We start from the raw sequence: 5,130 nt of genomic DNA on the forward strand, positions 1-5,130 counted from the left end.
AGAACTTTTTTTTTAAAAAAAACATATAGTCATTGACATCATAAGACAAATGGAAGCATTAAAAACATGCTAAAAGTCCCTGCCCAAAGCTTTCTCACCCCCCTCCCATAACCCTGTGACCCATTCTTACATAGACGGTAGACTGTTTGGATCAAAAGGAAGAAAGAAATAGGATAGGAGAAATAGAAGAAATGAACCACCAAGCAAGCTGGCTATACCCCAAATGCTGTGCTCTGTGCTCTCACACACATTTAATGTGAAACTCTCCACTGTCTGTGCTGCAGGAATTGTGATCCCATTTGATAGGAAAATAGTCTATGGCTCACGGAGATAAAGAATCAAGGTATCAGAGCCAGTGAATGGCAAAGTGGGGTCCAAATTTAGGCCAATCTGACACCAAATCTCTCTCCCTTCCCACCACACGGCTGTTCCTATGGGACCCGTAAGCATGTGGAAAACATTTTTTCGTTAAGAGAAAGGAAGCAAAGAGCTTACTTTTAAACATTTAAATTCAATTAAAGAAAAATAGAGGTTTGACTTCCTAGCAACCGTAGAATCAAAAACTCCTTGTGTAAGAAGTCTCTGCCACAGTGAAACTGAGAAACCATCTAGAAAGCACCAATGTTCCTCTGGTCATCAACCATGTGTTTGTTCAGACAACTGCAGGTGTACACGACGCTGACTGGCTCTGCTGCTATTTTGCAGAGTCCTGGGAGCAGAAGACAACACAACCTCAACGAGGAAAAGAAATACAGCAGTCATAACTCAAGTGAGGAAGAGTGACACAGTGAGGACATTTAGACCAGGAAAGCAGGTAGGAAATGGAAATTGACTAGCAACACGTGCGTGCATGCACACGCGTGTGCACACACACACACAACACAGTGGTTCAGAGTTTAGTAATACTTTTTTATACTTTTACCAAAAAATTACTTTATGACCGTTCATTGTTTATGTGCTTCTCTTTCTTTTTTTTGAACTCCTTGAGTTTAGTATGCTGTTAATCCTTGGACCTTAGGATCTTGCACAGTGACTGGTACATGGCAGATATTTAATATATGTTTTCCAATGGAATGGATGAATAGACAAAAGAGTGAAGAATATAAAGATACTAGACTAAACAAAGGAATGATAATGAAAGCTGGTGTTTACAAACATATTTGCATAAGTAGTATTTCTACAAATAGTAGGTATTTTAAAGTTAAGATTGTTATCAAAATCATATCACCCTTCCTGCCCTGTTAGAAAGAATTCGGTCTAGATTTGGCAGAAGCAGCCATGCAAATAGTGGTAGTGAATGGGTTTCAGAGGGTCAGGAATTTGGTGAAGGGGACTCCTCAAATACAAAGGAAAACAAGAGGCCAAAGTATTACTTTTTTTTAAGGATTTTATTTATTTATTCATGAGAAACACACAGAGAGAGAAGCAGAGACACAAGCAGAGGGAGAAGCAGGCTCCCTGCGGGGAAGCTGATGTGAGACTCGATCCCAGGACCCTGGGATCACGACCTGATGCTCAACCACTGAGCCACCCAGGTGCCCCCCAAAGTATTACTTAAATACATTGCTAATGTTCAAACATCAAGAAGACCAAGCATAAATCTTATACTGGACACTAGTTGGCCACCTCTTCACCATCCACCACTCTCTTTGCTAATGGTCTGACTTCTACTGGCTCTTCCAGTGCAGAGCTCCTAAGTGTGGCTATGCCACTCAGCCAGGTCCACCCCATAGCCAGAAAGCTGACTCAGGGCAGTTCTATCACCTTAGCAAATTCAGAACAAATCTCAAGCTTTACACCAAGAAATCTCAGGGCAAGAAGTTTCACATCTGCTGGATGAGGTAAAAGGACGTGCTACTCCAGGAGCTGCCGGTATGCATCTTGGGAATAAAGAAAGAAACAGACTTAGTGTGAAGTCAGGAAGGAAGATGGGAAAAGAATCAAGTCTTTAGTGAGAGCATTCTCTGAGGCTGAAGCTTTGTCTCTGCACTTTCCAGCCAATTGTTCTCCTGTTATGTACAATGTAACGCTTCCTAACTGATACCATCATCGCTTATCAAACAAAATCACATCTGGAGCACTAGGTGGGAGAGTGGTTCTGAGGAATCAACTTCAACTAGTGATCACACTTGCCTTTGGGGGTCAGTAGACACATGACACAGCACAGTAGTCAACACCATAAACCACCATGAAGGTCAAGTGGAAGTAAAGAGATAGGCATGAGCAACTATAGGGACTCTCTGCTCATTTTTTTAAAAAGAATTTATTTATTTATTTATTCATGAGAGACACACAGAGAGAGGCAGAGACATAGGCAGAGGGAGAAGCAGGTTCCCTGCATGGAGCCTGATGTGGGACTGGATCCCAGGACCTGGGAATCACACTCTGAGCCAAAGGCAGACACTCAACCACTGAGCCATCCGGGTGTCCCAAAAATAAAATCTTTTTTTTTTTTTTTTTTTTTTTTTTATGATAGACACAGAGAGAGAGAGAGAGAGAGGCAGAGACACAGGCAGAGGGAGAAGCAGGCTCCATGCACTGGGAGCCTGATGTGGGATTCGATCCCGGGTCTCCAGGATCGCGCCCTGGGCCAAAGGCAGGCGCCAAACCACTGCGCCACCCAGGGATCCCCCAAAAATAAAATCTTAATAAAAAAGAAGATCTCACGTCCTGCTCTCCTCCACCCATAGGTTCCAAAAACTGCACCTGGCCTGTGGCTCAGAGAGCTTCATCCTGCGCTCCCCTCTCCAGCCACAGATCTCCCTGTGTGAGGCACCTGCCAGCCCTCTGCAGCTGCCTGGGGGACAACGTCACCATCACATACAGCTCTGCCGGGGCCAGAGCACCCATGGGCCAGGGCTCCCTGCTCTCTTACAGCCAAGGTATGCTGGACAGGGATGTCTCTGGAACTAGTAGAACAGGGAGCAGAAGCCCCAGGGAGGAGGGGAAGATCCCACCAGCTCTAGTGGTACAGCCCTTCTTGGTGCCTCTGCAGATTGGCTGATGTGCTGGCCAGATGAGTTCCAGGGCCTGAACCACCACTGTGCGCCCTTGGCCCAGCACTGCGACAACCCTGATGCCTGTGGCGATGGTTCTGACAAGGCAGGTTGCAGCTCAGACCCCTTCCCTGACCTGACCCCAGCCCCTGTCCCCGCGTCACCCTGCAACCATACCTTGGAAGACTTTTACGGGGTCTTCTCTTCCCCCCACTACTCACCCCTGGCCTCAGTCTCCCACCCCCGTCCTGCCTCTGGCTGCTGGAGCCCCATGACGGTGGGTGCCTGGCGGTGCGCTTCACGGCCCTGGACCTGGCCTACGGAGATGCAGCACATGAGGATGATTGCGTGGGGCCTCCCGGGCCCCCTCGGTGCTGCACAGCCTCATCCACTCCAGCAATGGCAAGGCTGCCCTCCTAGGAGTCCCTCTAGTTGCTCATGTCTATCTCTTTACTTCCACTTGACCTTCATGATGGTTTATGGTATTGACTACTGTGCTGTGTCATGTGTCTACTGACATGTGTCTCTGGCCAGGCCATCGTGGCTTGCCGCATGGTTGCCTGGAGGCTTCAACACCACCTACCACGTGCGAGGCTACTACCTGCCCTGGGATGGACCTTGCGGCCTGGGCACCAGCCTAGGGGCCAGAGAGGGCCTGGAGGAGCGCTGCTGCTGAGGGCAGTGCTGCGACAGCTCGTGGGGCTGTGCTGACGGCTCGATCGAGGAATACTGTCTCAGCTGCCCGCCCGGACACAGGTGGTGTGGACACAGCTGCTGTGGGTGGCGTCTTTGATGTCTCCAACGCAGACCACCTGGGCTTCTCAGAGGTGGAGCTGGTACAGATGGTGGTCGATGGTGTGAAGCTGCTCGTCGAGATGGAGCAGTGGCTGGAGCAGGGCCAGGCCATCGATGACCTCGTGCCTGCCCAGAGTGAGGCCCCAGCCCGCATCTGCTGCCACCACCAGCCCTGCTGCTTCCTAACTTATTGCCTGAGCAGTGCCCGCCATGCACTCCTCTTATGTTCGCCACTTGGCGAACCCCCTGCCAGCTGCCAGCACCCCTGGGGCCACGGCCTGCTACCCGCCCGCCGACTGCTGCAACTACCAGACTTTCTGCACCAACGTTGCCGATGAGAGACGTTGCCAGCACTGCCAGCATGGCAAATTCCAATGCCGGGTCGAGAAGTGTGTATACAAGATGTGGGTGTGTGATGGGCAGCCAGACCGTTCCGACGGCAGGCATGAGTGGACTGCTCCTATGCCCTGCCCCACAAGGTCATGACGGCCGCTGCCATCGGCAGCCTGGTGCGCGGCCTGCTGATGGTCATCGCCACTGAGCTACCCAGGAGCCCCTCATTTTGTTCTTGTGCATCTTTGAAGAATCTGGCGGGACCAAACACAGGCACTCCTATAACTGACTTTAGGGTTCACTGGACACACTAATTGTGCTCTCATAGAGAGGCATCTCTAGAGGATTCCCTTACTCCTCAGCTCTTTCCTAATCATGACCCTGTTGCTCAAACAGGCAATGCAACTGGGCATCCGTCTCCCTGATCGCAGCTGCACCAAAAGCTACTGTGACAGAATGGACTGAAAATGTGGAATTTAGGAATTGGGAAACGAGAAAAGCTCTTAAGTGGCTATCATTTAAAAAAGAAAAAGAAGGGGATCCCTGGGTGGCGCAGCGGTTTGGCGCCTGCCTTTGGCCCAGGGCGCGATCCTGGAGACCCGGGATCGAATCCCACGTCGGGCTCCCGGTGCATGGAGCCTGCTTCTCCTTCTGCCTATGTCTCTGCCTCTCTCTCTCTCTCTCTCTCTGTGTGTGTGACTATCATAAATAAATAAAATAAAAAAGGCAAAAAAAAAAAAAAAAAAAAAAAAAAAAAAAAAAGAAAAAGAAAATCCCAGAGTGTACCAAGTGCTGGGGGTAGGAAAAGATTGAAGAACAACTGTCAGCTGGAAATTGGATATAGAGCAATCTAATCAGGATGGATTTTGCAAAAAGCTCAGCTGGTTTACAAGGGGTGGGACTTTCCAAGCCCACATCACCCAAGTTCAGGAATATGTCACCTTCTGGATGGGAACCAAGGCTGCCAGCCTCAACCACTTCATTCAGTAAGCTTTGACATGGATCT

General features: G+C 49.4%; 1 pseudogene; it reads left to right on the forward strand.

Moving 5' to 3' along the window:
• Positions 1-1,874: 1,874 nt before the first annotated feature.
• Positions 1,875-4,438, forward strand: LOC112662528 (low-density lipoprotein receptor-related protein 10-like; annotated as a pseudogene).
• The last annotated feature ends 692 nt before the right edge of the window (positions 4,439-5,130 follow it).

The sequence above is a fragment of the Canis lupus genome, chromosome 13 (genome assembly GCF_003254725.2).
Source record: "Canis lupus dingo isolate Sandy chromosome 13, ASM325472v2, whole genome shotgun sequence".
Lineage (NCBI taxonomy): Eukaryota > Metazoa > Chordata > Mammalia > Carnivora > Canidae > Canis > Canis lupus.